We start from the raw sequence: 17,312 nt of genomic DNA on the forward strand, positions 1-17,312 counted from the left end.
GAGGCAGTCTGGGATGGCAGGAGACCCCCATGCTGCAGGGCAGGCAGGTGAGGTCCCATCACTCCACAGCAGACCAAGGCCAGTGCATACCCGCAGAGATGGGAATCAGTGTGGGAAGAGTGCAAGGGGGGGTTGACAGTGAGCACCTCTCCTCCAGCTCCCCAAGGTTAGTCTGTTTACAAAGCCTTCAACCCATCACATCTGTCCAGGCTCAGCTGCTCAGACTCCTGGAGCGACACCCAGTTCTGTCATCCAGAAGAGGAGCTAAGCTCCTGCCAGTCTTGCCTTCCCAGCCCACGTGAGCCCATCAGGAAGAGAGGGATGGATGAGTGACAGCAAGAAAAAAAGTGACTGCAGTGGTAAGGTATGGAGACCAGAGCATCCATGCATGGCTGCATGAGCCATGCAGCACCTCCAATGCTTTCATGGTGGAGCATGGTTGTTCCCAGCTGGCTTCACACAGAATGTGAATATGTCATTATAGAGCTCATTGCTGAGCTTGCAACCAGTGTTTTCCAGGGTGGTGGTTTGCCACCAGCCAGCACCAATGAAGGCTGTAGCCACCTGGACCACCAAAGAACTATGCTGGACAAGCAGCAGCCCATGCAAGCCCACATCTCCTCACTGCTTCCCAGATGGGCAGGGGGCCACAGAGCTGCCATGTGTGCATGGAGAGTACATGGAGAGTGCCAGGAAGTTGGGCATTTTTCCAGGGACCACATGGTCCGTCTGAGAACAGCAGAGGCGAAGGAAGGTGAGGCTTGAACTGTCCACCCCAGAGATGGCCACTGCCTGGCCCTGGGCAGGATGGACCATGCTGTAAACAGGACAAGGCTTGTAAACAGGGATCCAGCTGGGATAAATTTAGCCCTTTGGGGCTGTAGCCCTGGCGCGGCAGGACACGGTGTCAGGGTATTGTCGAGGAGAGAGAGAAAGAAGCTGAATAAACAAACACAGCTTGTCCCTTTTTTTTTTTTTTTTTTTTTTTTTTTTTGTCCCAGCCGGACAATTGTTGTTTCAGCCGGACAATTGCCCTGCAGATTGAGGGAACAGGCTGGAGTTCAAGTGAATTTGGCTTCCAGTGCCTCCCTTTTCACATTGTGTTTTCATATCAGAATGTATCCTGGCATATATGGGGAGAGTGTCCATACCTGTGTGTGTCGGTAACTCCATGGATGCTCTGCACACATCTTTAGGCTGGCCCACAGGGATAGGGCCTGCTTTGCATCCCAGGTGAGGCTGAGCGAGTTGACATTGTCTATCATGCAGGACTTGGCTGTCACCTTATGCACCAGACTAACACTTGTGTGTGTCCAGGAGCACACATGCAAGGTGATCATGGGTAGAACAGCTCTGGAGGTATCCCTCCATAGCAGAGGGACACTGTAGAGTTGAAAGTCTTTGCAGAACTTTAGAAACAGAAATCAGGACTTGAATTCCTTTTCTCTTTTTCTGTCATAGGGTTTGGACAAGTTGTATTCCCTTGACAAAACCATCTGTGATCTCCAGAGCAAGGGGCATGTATCTTTTCTTCCAGTTTTGCTCTTTGAGGACCCAAGTCTTTTTCTAAAGGCTGTGTTTAGAGGCAGCCTAATTTTCACATCTTAATTTTATTTTTCTCACATCTTCCTCTGACACACACATACACACACATGCTTCTATTGGAAAAACGATTTTAATACCCATGGCACATTGTCCTGGTGTGATATAAAATCCAATGACATGTGGCATTTGGAAAAGGTCACTTCCCCCATCAGGATTCATTATCCTACCTCATCCTGGGAAGCCGTGGGGTTGCCCCCTCCTCTGCAGACCCTTTGCCCCCTCCCCAGCTGCAAGAGGCAACCAGGGAGAGGGGATGAAGCATTGGGTGGCCATGCCATGGACCTTGGCGGTGTCAAGCAGTTTCTGCAGCAAGGGCTCTTTCTTATTTGATGTCTCTGCACTTCCTGGTGCCTTAATTTTGCTCCTGCCACACAGCAGGAGGACTTAGAGGGATGTGCTGCTGGGAAAGCCCTGTGGGGTGCACAGGGCTGGGTTTGGCTTTTGCTTGCCTGCCCGTGCTTACTGCTGCCTGTCTGTTCCCTGTCCAGTCAGAGCTGGCACTTGTGGACCCTTTGCTCTGCTTGGTTTCGTAAGGGAAACCCTCTCCTTCCCTGTTTCACTTGTCCAAATTTTTGGCTGGGCTGCCTGGGAAGTGCCTGTCTATGTCAGTGCTCACTGCCACCTAGACAGAACTGAGAAGAGAAACTGGAGAACACATGGAAAGCCCAGCTCCTCACCAGCTTCCCCACCAAGCATAGGGATGCTCACAGCAGGGCAAGAGTGACAAGCTCTCTTGGGGTTCTTGCATGTTTTTGCCTTTCTTGGACTCATTTCTGCTTAGTCTTTCCCAGGACCATCTTTGTCCAAGCTGTTTCCAACCCAGCCTCGAGCAATTCCCTGGAGGGCAGAAGGGTGCAGGTCAAACTTGCTGTGTAGGTTGTTTAGGGGTTCTTGGGGGATGCAGTCCCTTGCAGAGCAGAGCATGGACTGCTCCCTGTGGCTGTTCCATGGGAAGGGAACTGAGAGCCAGGACTTTTCCACTTGCTCACTAACTGCCTTGGGGCACCTTGGCCAAGTCATAACCCTGTTCCCCACCTAGAAGGGAGGGGAGAGGTGAGGGGAGGTGCACTGAGCATGCAGTGGGGTCCAGGCTTAGTGAGAAGGGCAGGAGGAGGGAAAGAGGAACAGTTTTTACTGGGGGGAGAAGGATTTTATTTGCAGCAGGGAGTGGGATTTAATGCTTGATGGAGATGACTTCTCAGAGTGCTGAGGGTGATGGTGATTGGAGCCCCTTCCTACCATATAAACACCAATGAGTTATGGGTACCCCAGCCTCTAATTACACAGTCAGTCCCAAATAGGCTGTGTCTAACGAGGCTGACAGACTAATATCTCAAGAGCCCTTAATGTGTTATCATCTCTTGCTGTATGACCTCATATTTATAACTGCTCTGGTGGGAGGTTGAGAAATGTCCTTCTCTTCCCCAAGCCCCCTCCCCAACTTTCCCCCCCCCAGAGCAGCAGCTCTTCAGCCTCATCTGTTAGGATCAGGAGGAGAGAGGCAACTTCCCTCCATCCATCATCAGAGGAGTTCACGCTATTAGATGATTAAAGACATTTTTTATAATATTTGGAAGAGGCTTTGAAATGTCTCTCAAACAGTGTGATTAATGCCTGCTTAACCCTTGCCTGGCTGGGATGACATGATGGGGAGGCAGGTGCATCCCAGGGCAGGACTCCCCAGGCATCTCAGTGTTCACCCAGCCGTTGGGCACCCCAGGCCCTGACAAGGTGTGATTCATGAGCATGGGGCACCTGCAGGAAACTCTGGCCTCCAGGCAGTTCCTAATGCACCCGGGGACTCTGTGGTTTCTGAGGCTGCAACGGTTGGGGCAGGAGGAAGCCCTGTCTGCCCCCTCTCCAGCACTTACACAAGAGGCCCCAGAGCTCTGCCAGTCCAGGTCTGCAAGCTGAACCATTCCACACTGATACTGTGGGTTTCAAGGAAGGGCAAGGAGAGGGGGTGAACAACCCATGCCCATTCCCAACTGGCCTGAGCTGGTGGAGTGCTTGCTTTCCTCATTTCCTGTTCTTTTTACTCTGTTGCTTCAGATAAAGTCTCTCACAAAATATCATTGGCATCTTAGATGCTCCAGTAGGATCCACCTTCAGGGTGTTGCAGCCTTGCTCCAAGTTGGCCATAAAGACCCGTGGGGCTGGTGGACACATTCACACTGAAATTGGTGTCAGCATTGTCTCATACCTGCCAAAGGCCAAATTACCAGTGTTCCCTGATGTTGGTTCCCATGGGGGAGTGGAGATTTGACCTCAGATGGGGGAAGTATGCCCACCTCCTTTGATCATAGGCACAATGTTTCATAATCTCAATTTCTTGTCAATTGATTGCCAGATAGAAGCGACAACCAAAGAGGGCCCCAGGCGTCTGCAACTGCCACTCATCGTATGATTTTAACTCTCCCCCTCTGTAAGTTTGCATTATTTTCTTCTTCTTGTTGTTGTTATCTAAAGAATACCCCCTCCCTTCCCCTCCAAAAAGCCTTCTAGAAATTTGAACACCCTTGTTGATTTGGTATTCAATGTATAAATAGCTAAGAAGGGTTAATGCATGATTAATAGGTGTTTTATTAAAATGGTTAATCTGTCATATAGAGTCAAAAGGATCAATAGATTTCTTATAAACGTGGCTTAAAATCATCTTTAGCACCAATGCTTATGGGCTTAAAACCCTGGACAGGGCATTTAGAGGACCTGGGGGGGTCTTCTGTTAACTCCTTCCAACTATTTTGTCACCTGAAGTGTGACTATTCAGATGGAGAAAAGTCAACAAGGGGCTGCACATTCTTTTATGGTTACCATCCACCTTATTATTGATGTCGCACCTGAGTGACAGAAAAGGGAAGTAGAAAGCAAGAGAAACTGGGGATGCAGCTGCATAAATGCTCTTTGTTATAACAGTCAGCAGCACCTGAGTGGAGCAAGGCTGGGGCATGGTCAGGCTGTCTCAAATCCATTAGGTGCCTTTTCAAAACAGCAAACATTGGCCAAGCATCGCCCATCACAGCTTGGCTCCTTCTCAAAGTTGCACTGCCTCTACACCAGGGTGAGGTGGGGGGATTCCAGCCTTGCACAGAGGTGAAGCCATGTGCCTAGTGTGAGGCAGTGTGGCAGTGGCCAGGGAGGACTTGCCTGATGCCACCCGAGTCACCTCAGCCCCAGGGGCTGCTTTTCTGGCAGCTGGATGATGGTGGGTCTGGTTGGCCCAGCCTTTTGGGATGCCTGTTCCAAGCTGCTGTTTGGTAAATCCCGTAACACCATAAACAAATCCCAGAGACGCTGAGCTGCCAACCCCCAGTGCGAGGTCTCTGCAGGAGGAGGTGCTGTTTAGACAGCAACACAGGAGCCTCTGAGCCAGCCCAGGCAGAGGGAGTGCAGCCCCCTCTGCCCCCTCAGTGCCCGACACAGCATCCTGTCCTCCAGCAGAGGAGAGATCCAGAGGTCATGCAGGGGATCTGTGGACCAGCTTGGACAGCAATGCAGAGTACTGCAAGAGCAACTGGCACTGGCAAATGGTTCCTGAGTGATTTTGGCAGCCTTGGCTGTGGATGTTGGCTACACCACTCATGCAGTGGAGACCTAGACCTGCTGCCTCGTCAGCAGAGCAGATTTTGGTGTGCTGGGACCAGTCCTGGTGGTCTGAAACCTCTCCGCGTGTCTCCATTTCTCCTTCCCAGGAGTATTTGTGCCACTTTTGTGCAGCCCCTGGCACTACAAGCATACCCAAGGTTGGAGACTCACTCAGAGGCTGCTGGGAGCTGCTGCTCTCTGATGATTTGGCCATGCAAAGTTACTCTGCTGCAGCCCCCCTCCCTCACTGCCTTGCCCTTGCATGAGGGCTCAGCCCCACTCCCCACCAGCTCTACTCCCTACCCAGCCCCACAGCCCATGCCAGCCAGCTGGATTCAAACCAGTCAAGGTGAAATAAAGGCAAGGTCATCCTACTGCTTTCCCTTTCTCTTCCCTGCTTCTCCTGCACTCAGGTGCTTCAAGTTGTTCAAGGCTGACTTGAACAACTCCCGCCTTCCAGGAAATCCCAAGTTTGCCCCATCCAGCTGGCAGGTGTGTACCTGGCACAGGGATCTCAGCCTTCTGGGAGGATATCACTGCCTCCACCTCCCACCCCCACCAGTGCTCTCTCTGGGGCTGGGCAGAGATTTTCCAGACTCCCTGCATCCAGCCCTCTCCATCCCTGTCTCATTGCTTATTTCTGGGCTATTGTGTTCCACAGAGAGAATTTGTTTCTGTCCAGAGCAGATCCCCAGACAGTCTCAAACCTCTGAGGATTTATCAACTTAAGCTTTTGTTTGTGGGTGTCCAGGACCCTCTGCCTCATAGCCAAGCCCAGATGTTTCTCTGTCTCCTCCATGGAGCCTGGTGGCCCCCAGGAGCACTGACCCTTCTCTTCCCTGATGGATGTCCAGTCACGCAGCTTCCCCACACCCTGGTCATACACATGCATACAAAGGCTGCTGCTGGGGGCAGGATGCTGCAGTCACAGAAACAGGGGACATGTCCATCCTACCTACCAGGAAGGTGATGGCTGTGGCTCTTTCTGGCTTTGGTTTCCAGGGCTGCCAAGGGAGGTGGCCCAAGGCGGAGCACACTGGGCTCCCAGCACAGGAGTCTCCTGGGATCCTTAGATCATGTTCAGCCCACCCTGGGACTGGTGGGAGAAGCCTGGGCTTGTCCCCTTGCAGCCCCCAAATTGCATCCCTGCTTGCCCCCCTGCTCCACAGCAGCTGGGAGGGCTGGGCACAAGCAAGGTGTGACCTCCCTTGCTTGTCTCAGGGGCCAGCAGGGACCTACCCTCAATGTCTAGTACAGCTGAAACAGCAGCAGCCACCTGTTCTGAGTGACAAGAGGGTGACGGTGGGGCAGCTCTTTATCTAAGCAGATGTTCAGCTGCCCTGTGACCAGGGTGGGGAGTTTGGGGTCCCTCCCAGCATTTAGGTCTGTTAGGACAGAGCTATTGACTGACATAGTTAGCAGCTGGGGTTGTGTTTCCAAATCACCACCACTGCCGTTTTAGATGGGACCCCGCTTGTCACCAGCCTCCCGCTCACTGTCATCTTGTCCCAGAGGCCACTGTGTCAGTGACTGAAAGCTGCTCTGGAGGGCAGTGGAGTGTGACAGAGAAGGAAAGGGGTGCAGGGCTGGTTCACCAAAGCACCGCCCCTGCAGACCCATCCCCTCCCTGGCTGTCCGCATTCCTCTGCAGCAGCGCCAAGAAGGGGGCGACCAACCTTTGGCATGTTTATTGACACTCCCTGAGTTCATACTGTGACTCTACAATCTTTCCCTGAGATTATTAAGAATTAATTGATCACTTTTATATTCCCCCCGATACCCGGTGCTGCTTTGCGACAGGCGGCAGGAGGAGGGAAGGGAGGCGGGAGGAGGGTGGGGTGTGTGTAAAAAACACACTGATAAATGTTAATTACTCTTTTACAGCCCTTGTCAAATTCCAGAGCAAGTCGTAAATTCATTAAACTCTAACGGATTAAGCACATGCAGCTTATTTAGTCGCCATAAACAAGATCATTTGGATGTTGATTTTCCCCTTTTTATTGCTGCAGCAGAAAAGGGGAAAAAATCAGATGAGGGAAGCAATTGGTGGTTACAGGGGAGTCAGAAAAGTTTGGATTTATTTCATATCTTGTTTCCTTGCTCTGTGGCAGCTTTTGTAGTGTGTCAGCCCTTGGGTTGTGCCTGGTCAGTTTCTTTCCAGGGAGGCTGGCCATCCCAGGGGCTGTATCCATACCCCAGACAGGATGGATAGCCCTGGGAAGGAAAGGCCATGCTGTACAAAGGGTGTTCATGTCCTCTCAGTGCTCCAGTGATGCCTTTATGATGCTGAGGCTCTTAAAGACCCAAGCAAGACCTGGATAAGCAGAGATGGGATGCTTGAAGACCTTTCAGTGATGTTTTTGGTTGTGATTGCTGCTCTGCTCTCCATCATGCTGCGAGGTCTCCAAGGGTAAGTTTTCTCCAGCAAGGCTTATCCAGGCCTCTGGGATGCAGGAGTCTGCCCTCAGCCACTCCGCAAAGGATTGTGCAGACTAAGTTAGCATAGAAGCAGCTCTGCTCATTCTGGGATGTTTTAGCTTATTAAATGCCATCCCCAAAGTGCTGACTGTGCCCAAGTGAGTGAGATGACCCCTATCAAACCCAGCCAAGAGAGAGAGGAGAGAGGAGAGGGAAGTCATGCTGTTGGGCAGGGACATGGTGCCTTTGGCTGCTCTGAACAGGGGAACATGGCCCAAGGTCTGACAACCCGCCCGGTGAGTTTGCCTTCCTCTGCTTGCCTGTGTTAATAATCCAGGCTGACCTCCTGAGCTGTGGGAGTGGTGGAAGGAGAATGAGAGGAGGGTCATGGAGATTAATTAATACTCAGTACTCTAATTACAAGTTTCTTCAACACTGGACTTCTAATGAAGAACAGGGGCTGAGGCAGCCCTGAGTCCTGCTGCCCCCCAGCTGGCCCTGCTGATACACCTCCTGCTGCCTTGCAGGAGAGGTTTTACTGGGAAAGAGATAGCAATTAGCCCCTGGGCACCAGCATCTCCCACTGCAGCTCTGGTTCTCCAGGCTGTGTGTCCAACAAGTTGCCACTGCTGCATAATTCTGTCCATGCCTTGGGCTGAGGGTTGGAGACCTGCTGCTATCCTTGGCATAGCCAGCTCCCTGCTTTGGTCCAGTGGGACAAGGGCAGGAGGTGGCCTGGGGCACCAGAGGTCCTTGGTGGGTGTCACGGCCTGGCTCTGTGCAGTGGAGGGTGCTCCGCAGGTGTGGTGCTGGTCAGGCATCTCCAGCAGTGCTGGCCCTGGGACACAGATCTGCTTCTCCAGCATCTCCCAGCCTCTGACAAGGCTGTGCTCACCAGGAGCTGCAGGCAGCCATGCACTGCAGGCAGCAGAGGGAACTCTAAACACCTCACTGGAGCTTGCTGCCTGGCTGCTGCCAGAAAAATTTCAGGCTTTTACTTTAGAGTCCTCGGCAGCTCTTCTCCTAAAGGAGGTGACCTGGGCACTGGAAGGTGGCTGACTTCCTCCCGCCCCATCTTAGCCCATCTGTGAAATGGGTACACACTCAGAAGGTCTGAGCTGTGAGTACATGCCCTAGCCCTGCTCCCCTCTGCATTTGCCTCTTGAGGGGCAGGGGGAAGGAGAGGAGCTGCCATAGCGCTCAAATAGGACAGCAAGGAGCTGCCAATCTTCAGTGCCCCATTCCCATAAAGCATTTCCCTCCCTCAGCCCTTGCATCAAGTACAATGTGCACACATCATCCCTGCCCATCAGATCCCTCCGTGCTTTCCTGCTGTGTGGAGGTGCCCTCCGGAGATCTCCCTGGGGTTCTGTGCACAGGCGGGGCATCCAGGGGTTAACGGAAGGAGCATGTCCCATGCTAAGCAGTAGCTAACAGCCTAACAGCTAATAACTTTATGGCTTCAAAGCAGGGCATTTATCATGCTGAAGTTTGTTTATGCACAAGTTATATAGCACATTATACCAGCACTGTGTTTGGCTGATAAATTCTCCATGACAAGCAAGGCTACCAATGAGGACTCGCCAAGTCCAAAAGACCAGTAGCTTTTTCCTGAACTCTGCTTTCTGAGATAAGGGTGTTTTTTCCCTCTTTTGTTTTGCAAGGAGGAAAGAAAAAAAATTAGACAACCTGTAAACTTGACCCAAAAAAACATACGGAGACTTGGATAAGTTGCCCGGTACCGTGATGCCCCAGTGGGGTCAGAGATGGCCCTTGTCCTGGTGAGGACCAGGTGAGTTGTGTTGGCAAGTGATGCTTATGGGCCCGTGGCCTCATTGGGCATATACTGAGTGGGCACTGGCAGGCTCTGGGTGTCTCCAGGAAAAGCCTAGCTCAGTCCAGTCTGCATTCATTGGTTTGTTTTTGCAGAGGTGTTAGAAGGTGCTCTGGCAGTTCTCTGGTTCTGCACAGTGATTCTAAAATGAGCTATAATGGTAGGATTCATCACTATTTTGAGGTTGCACACGTGTGCAATTTGTTACTGCTTCAACACAACTGCTGTGTTCCTGTGCACCCCTTGCTCTGGGTGCAACTACTTTAATCCCACTAATAATAATGACCTTCACATTTCTGGCTTGCTCTATCACATGAGGCAAACCCACTTCGCAAACATTAACAAGCTCGGCCTCCCAACTCCATGCAAACATGATAGGTCAGGATTATTTTTCCTGCTACAGTGGTGGGGAAACTGAGGCACGATGCAAGGAGCATGCTGAGCTGAACCCACTCAGAGGGGCACCCTTTACTTTAACCAGTAGACCTCATCCTGCTTCAGTTTGGACCAGCGTAGGCTTTTGTAGGTCTCTGGAGCAAGACCTGGGGCTGGTGAGATGCAGTGGATTGAATCCTGATGCCAGGACCTACCTCGGGAGTGCCACTGAGGGTTCTTGAGGCAGCAGCTGTTCCTCCTGTTGGGGAGTGGGACACGCACTGTAGGGGTTGTGGTGTGCCAGCTCATCCTGGCCTTTTCCTGTGGAGCCATGCCCACAGTGCTTGTCCCACTGCCCTGCTGCAACAAGCAGAAAGCCCCCACCATGGTCCAGTGTCCAGTGTGCAGGCAGTAGGTATGTGGGTGCTCAGTTCCCTGCATGAAACATGTTCTGATGTGTGTCTGCAGGGGCTGCCCAGTGAGGCACCTTGGTGCATTTAGCTGCGCACACACGCTGGTGTGCATAAGCACGGATTGATGAGTGCACTAGTTGCATCCCCATCTCCAGTGCTGTTAGGATCCATCCATGGCTGCCCATCCACATGGCTGTCCCTGGACACGTAGCCATCCCAGCCTGTGCGTTTCCGGCTGCATCACTGTTGCATGCCCAGCTGTGTACCTGCGCCGGCGTGCACGGCCGTGGATCTGCATCGGTGGCTGCGTGCAATGGCCCCTGCAGGCTGTAAATACTGGCAGTGTGGCGGGGAGGTTGAGCAGTTTATGGCTCAAGGTCAGGCCCGTGAATCATAAAAAGGTGTCGGAAGGAGCATTAACTCTTAGCCTTCTCTTGGTCTCTGTGTGGTTTCAGGCGGGGCCCCGAAGGCAGTGATTAAAGGGTGCACCTTCCCCTTTCAGTTTTACGGTAAAAGGAAAGCAGTAAATTAGAAGCCCACAGGCTGGGGCAGGCCAGGTCCTGCCAGCACAACAACTAAGCGAGTACCTGCCGTGCGCCCCGAGACTCCGCTGCTGGCCCAGCACAGCCCCCCAGCACAGGCCCCACACAGGCCCTTCCCATGGCAGCCCCTTTCCGAGGAGCAGTGTCCAGCCATGTGGTGGGCACGGCAGGGACATCCCTCCATCCTTGCCCAGCAGCAGTTTGGGGTGGCCAGGGCTGTTCAGTCCTGCTCACCCCATAGAACAGCAGCGCCTCTTACTCTGCACCTTTTTATGACTCTGGCTGTAATTAACTCCAGTAATAAATTTTTTTTAATCCAAATAGATATAATTAACGTTTAATGCCCCTGTTTTCTTGCGAATTGTCAGGACTATTAAGAGCTGAGTATTGATTGAAGAGGCATATGTTTCTGCTGCTGAGGTGGGACTGCTGAGACAGAGGCAGAGAGCCCTGAAAAGATGTTCAGGTCCTGTCCCACATCTGTACCTCAGGACAGTGAGTAGAGGTTGGGGAGAGTTGGGGCAGCATCCAGCATTGCAGGGCTGACCCTGGCCCAGGGAAGCAGGGAGGAAGGGATGAAGGTTGTTCTCTTTTTTCCCGGCACTCAGCTATGGGTACCCTCCAGAACTGTGGCCTTTGGTGAGTACTCAGTCATGGCATTGCTGCCAGCATATGCTCTAAACTCGCCATCTCCTGGAGAAGGGCTTTCAAGGACAGAGGTGTGAATACACCCTGTTCCATTCTCATACCAGATCCTGTAGCTGACCCAGCTTGCAGCTGCCCTGGCACCCTGGCTTGTAACCACCACCATCTGCCATGAGACATAGGAAACAACACCTTCCCAGAGCTGCTGCTGCTGCAGCCAGTCCTGATAAGGCACCATATGAAGGGCTGGGTCACTGCCAGACTGATTTCTCCCAGCTGCTGACAGGGCCAGTGAACATCGGCCCCACGATCACTGCAGGTACTGCATCCCTCCTGGCCCTGGTTTCTAGCGGAAAGGCTGGGGCTGGGCAGAATGAAGAATGCAGTCACATGCTGTGCCCCTGTCCCTGGGCTGCATTGGGCATTAGATGTCTCTGAGGAGGAGAGAAAGGGAGCCTTGCAGGGTGCCAGGAGAGAAAACATTTCTCCTTTCCCTTAAAAGATGTGCTTTTCCCCCTGGGGAATTGCATTGTGGAGCCCTGGAATTGACGCAGCTGCCAGAGGTGATGGATGGTGCCAGCTGATGGAGCAAAGCGGGTCAGCAGAGCAGAAACCAGCAGGCACAAAGAGAGAGCATCCCTGCTAACCAAGGCAGGCGGTGACACCCTGTGCCGGGGCTGGGCCCACAACAGCCTCTTCTCTGTTGGACTGGAGAGTCGGCACAGCTGGAGTACCTGGGGTGCCATCCTGCGATGCTCCCGGCTTCACGCCAACTGCACCCGCCAACAAGAACGGCCTTTCTTCATCTCCACATAAGCCCTGATTGTTCAGATGCTTCCCCTGCCACTGCCTTGTGCTTTTGCCCTTCCCAGAGATGGTTGTGGGAGGAAATGGAGGATTTGAAACATCTGCATGAGCAAAGCTGCTGGGACTTCAAGGTTTCAAAAGGAACTGAGACTTCTCGTGTGAGTCCAGACCAGGTTGTCTTGGTCCCCTTAGCAACTCCAGACCAGGACATCTCAGTTCCCTCAGAAATTGTACTATGTGGCTGGGCAAGCCCATAACCCACCCTATCAAAGTTTCTCCACCAGTGGCTGAGGTCCTGCTTCACCTTTGCAGGTGTGCAGCAAAGAGTGGGTGCATGCATTTGAGACAAGGCACCCCCAAGACTTGGGGAGCTGCAGTGCCAGCTGCCCAGGGCAGTTGTGCTGCCAGGTCCTCTGCCTTCCCTCCTGGGCAGACAGGACTGTGCTGGCCATCTTGCAGATGAGAAGGGGGAAACTGAAATGTGAAAGCCTGGGCTGGTGTATCTCTAAGAAGGCAGCTGGCCACTTTTTGAGGCTGGTGAGAGGGACTGGGTTTTTCTAAATGGTCGAGGCAGTGGCTGCAGAGAGAAATCAAAAGACAAGGCAGTTGTGTAAAATCAGCCCAAACATCACTGAAAGTTGTGTGCAGTCTCTGTTCTGAGAAACACATAGAGAGCTTCTGGGCAGGGGATGGGACAGCAGCTTGTAGTGATGCCAAGGGGATGCTGGCAATTTTGCTGTGACTAGGGCTTAGCTTCAGCCTAGAAGCCCCCTGCTCTGCCAGCAGGAAATGTCTTCTCCCCAAGCATTGTCCCCATTAGCCACTCATGGGAGGGCAGGACATGTCCCCCTCAGGCGTGGGTGTGTGGGTAGGATCGGGAGGAGATTTGAACAAAGGCAGGCCACACTAAGCTGTAGAAAGTAAGAGCTCTTTGGAAGGCTGGAGTAAAACAGCATGCAGTGAGCCCCAGGATTGAGACTCAGGACTGCAGGATGCTCCCTGTCTCTCTTGTGGGCTCAGCACAATCTTCACCTTCCTTTCACCCAAGCACAAGGAGGAGAAAAAGCTCCTGCCTCAGCTGGGAGGCCATACCTTTTGCTCAGATCCCCTTGGACAGAGGCTTAGAATGTCCTCCAGGGATGCAGATCTGCATTGTCCCTCCTGCAGCCTGCAGATACTGAGATGAGCAGGTCTCCCCCAGATGTGTGTCAGGAGGGAGACCAGGCATCCTGGCTCTGATCCCATGTTCTGTCTCCAGCTGAGGGATGTATGCTAGCTGAAGCTGCTAGGCTGAAGGATATATCTCTGGAGGGATCTGAACCCTGAACTGTCATCTTTGCTCTCCAGCAAACCCAGCTGCTTAGCCCCTGTGCAGCACCCACTCTGCTCTGGCAGATGTGAGGAGGAGGAGGAGTGCAGGTAAGGGGCTCAGCTTCAAATCGATTCTGAGCACTGTGATAAGAATCTCTTATCACCCTTGTCATTGTAATGGCTGGGACTGAATTGCTGTGCTGAGTAAGTCGGGTTTTTGCAGACCAGAGGTGAGGAGAAGACAGGGCACAGCAGGGAGCGATTGTGGCTCTGGAATGAGGTCCCAGGGCTTTGAGAACCTGCTTACTCTCCAGTGACACTATTAACCAGCTGGGCTGCCGCAGCTTCTTTCTACAGCTTCTTACAAAGAGGAGCTCCTGGTGACACAGATGAAATGCAGTGAAGGAATGGGTCCAGCACATGCAGACCATGCATGGTGGTAAGGGGCACACAGAAGAGCAGTCCTGGAGGCTGAATATTGCCAGGAGAGACCAAGAGTGAAAGGAGAACTGCGAAGTTCTTGCTTCCACATCTGCAGCTTCCTCCAGCCTCTTCCCACCTTCCCCTGAGCCAGGCTCAGCTCCATCCCTTTAAGGGGTGCAGGACAGAAGCCCAGGTTCCCAGGAGCCAATGGTACCCAGGAGCCAATGGAGCTGACAGGGATCTGGCAGGGATTTCCAGGCCTTTGGGAATTCCTTCTGTTCCCATTGCTGTCCAAAAGCAATGGGTAAGGGAAAGGTAAAGGAAAAGGAGCTGGTAAGCTTATATGCTCCAGGTGGTATTAGACTCCATAGTGGTAGCAGTGAGTACCCACATCTGTAAGAGGGCCCCCAGGTGCCCTGCTGCATGTTCTCCCTTTAACCCCTCACGCTTCTTCCCTGCATTTATTAACAACTGTTGATTGGGATTCTAAGGTTGTCAAGCCTTACAGAGGTGCAGATAAAATCTAAGGCTGCTGCAGTGCCCTACATCTCTGGACCCAACAATCCCCTTGTCTATCTACAATCTCTCTCCTCCTGCTAAGCTTTTCTCTGGCAGACAAGCCCCAGAAGGTTAAGCAGCAGCAAGGCCGCTTCTCCATCCTCCTCCAACAATCATGCAGCTGGGGGATGTGTCAGCTTTCCACCCCGTTCCCTTTTGCAGTGGCTGTGTGGGATGCCCTGCTGCCAGGTGGAGATGGCCAGGCAGGGAGCTCAGTACTGAGGAGGGCAGCACTGTTCCAAAAGGCTTGCTGAGGGTCTGCAGCTGCCTGGGAGGTTTTGCTGCTGGTTCCACACTACTGGTATAAAAAAAACCAAAACAAACCCTTCTTGAAAGATCCCATGAGCCCCCTGCACATGGGTGCCCTGCTATTGGGAGCTCTTAGCCAGAGTGAGGTGCCCCAGTGCACAGCAGAGGTGGGGACTTGAACAGCAAGGGCTTTGTTGGGCCCAATAATTGTTCTGCTGGAGAGGATGACTCTGAGCAATGGACTAGTTTTTCCTGTCATGGACAAGATCCATGTTTCATGGCTGCTTGGTGGTCAGGGAATTGGCCCACCACTCTCAAGAGACACTTTAGGACTTGCACATTTAATTCCAGGAGGAACAGTGTCACATCGAGATAAACTGGCCCCACCAGAGGATTTATTAATTTCTCCTTCCCTCTGCCTCCTGACAGGGGCTGTGCCAAGATCCTCAGAGTCATCTTGCTAAAGCCAAGGGGAGCTTAGTCCTTAAATGGTTTTCATGCCACAGTGAAGTTTAGTGCTTATCAACAAGTCTGAGGTCTTGCCAAAAAACCTCAGCAAAACAGAGCAGCAGGGAGACAAGAAGAGTGGGCACCAGTGCTGGGAAGGGGGGAGCACCTGAGCCAGGTCTCCAAAACACCTGCATTAATGGGAACATCACATATCCAGCTCCATGTATCCCCACTAGAAAATTTGGCTGCCCCACACTCCAGGAAAAGTTGTATTTGGCCCAGCTCCTGAGGTTTAAACCTCATGAAAAACCTTCTTTAAACCTCACTGATGTGGAAAAGCAGAGCTAGCCTCTAGTTTTCAAGCCCTTGTTTTTGCAGGCTCTTGCAGAAATAGACGTACACATATATTTTGTGTGCTGTATTCACCAGGATGCTTTTCCTGCTGAGGCAAACCCAGAGCTGGTGGGGCTGAACACTGTTGCAGTAACGTGCTGGCTCTGCAGATGGGGATAGCAGAGCTCAGAAACTAAACCTAGCTCCAGATGCCACTGAAAAAGCTTGCCCTGCCTGGGCAGGACAAGGAAGACACCCTCATCTCCTCAAGCATCCCAGCTGCCCTGCTGGGAGGAGAAAACCTTAAAGTAATTTTCTCTCCTTTTGGGGAGCTGGATTTCCAGGGTATGGATTAGTTTGAGCATGAGATAGCTCATTTCAAGCTCTGGGACACAGATCTGACACAGCACCGATCTGTGAAGCACGTCACAGGCTGAGCTGTCAGTGACAAGGTCTGAAGCCCACTCATTCTGTGGACTGCTGGGAAGCCACCCCACACCTTGGGGTCAGCACAAGGAGTAAGGAAGCACAGATAGCAGGGCAGGCTGTCCCAACCATGGGCATGCTGCAGCAGTAGCAGCCCCCAAGCCACCTGCTGCTATGGGGTCTGTGGGTGCCAGTGGGTCACTTGAGTCAGACATTTGAGCAGGATTTGGAGGAGAGCTGGGTAGCTTTATGGCCAGTAATAGTATTTACAGCCCTGCTGGCTGAGATGCTGATCTGCAGGAAAGGGAGACCTCTCCTCAGCAAAAATAAAATTGCAACAGTACCTGGCCTCCAGTCTTCCCCAGGGCAGGATTGGCCCCATCCTTTTATTGAAGCATCCTTGGTGGATTGATGCCCCATGAACCTGTGGGTCAGTTCCATCTGGCACAGTGAGCATTTCTGTGCTGGTGAGGTGTAAATTCACCTGGTGTAAACTCACTTCTACATGGATTAAGTCCTTCATTTTCATGGGAAGTGGCAAAGATTTGCTTTCCTCACTCCACTCCATGGCTTTATCCTGACATCCACAGTGACTACCTTCCTTGGCAGCTTCCCTGCCTGATAGGCAGGGATGGCAGGCAGCCCTGCACACACCCCATGCTGTTTTCGCATCACCTGCCATGGGGCCTGTATGTTTTCATTTAGTCAACATAGGGAAAAGCTGTAAAACATATGTCTGCTTCCCAAGGAGAGGGAAAAATTACTCCAACAGCTTGGTCCAGTTAACAGCTTGTGCTCTTGACTCTGCAGTTGGCTTTGCAGACACTTTATTCCATGCTCCACATTAGCTGCCCTCCATCTCTGGCTGTGCCAAGGTGTGCATCCGTGGGGAGGGATATCTGGGGACAAGGATGTTTGTGGGGAGAAGGAGACCCCCAGGATCTCGGGGAACATGGTGGGGCTGTGCTGCCCCCTGAGAGCAGGCAGGCAGGAGCACTTTCCACCCCACCCTTTGCGGGCTCCTGCCAGCACAGCTCCCCATCCATCCCATACATTTACCTAACGCTAATGAGACGTATTGATTGGAATGATGGGATTTGTAAAGGTCGCAGGGTTAAAGTACATAAAACCAGCCTTTCTGGAGCTGCAATATCAGGGCCGATGGGTCTGGTGGGAGAGATTAAAGGCCTCGTGCTGCAAGAATGGAGAGAGCTGACAGCAATTACATTTCAGATGTGTGCATAGTTATAACCCCCTCTCCTTGCAAGACAGCAACCATGTCCCCACCACTGCGGAGCAGGTCTCCAACATCCCCCATCTCCCTTTCAAAAGCAAGAT

General features: G+C 52.4%; 1 protein-coding gene across 2 annotated transcripts in view; it reads left to right on the forward strand.

Annotated features, from left to right (window-relative positions):
• RNF220 (ring finger protein 220) overlaps window positions 1–17,312 on the forward strand; it is a 220,514-nt gene that overhangs the window by 86,114 nt on the left and 117,088 nt on the right. The window lies entirely within an intron of this gene.

The sequence above is a fragment of the Pseudopodoces humilis genome, chromosome 10, assembly GCF_049639895.1.
Source record: "Pseudopodoces humilis isolate 2021_Gansu_Grassland_sample_001 chromosome 10, ASM4963989v1, whole genome shotgun sequence".
Classification (NCBI taxonomy): Eukaryota; Metazoa; Chordata; class Aves; order Passeriformes; family Paridae; genus Pseudopodoces; species Pseudopodoces humilis.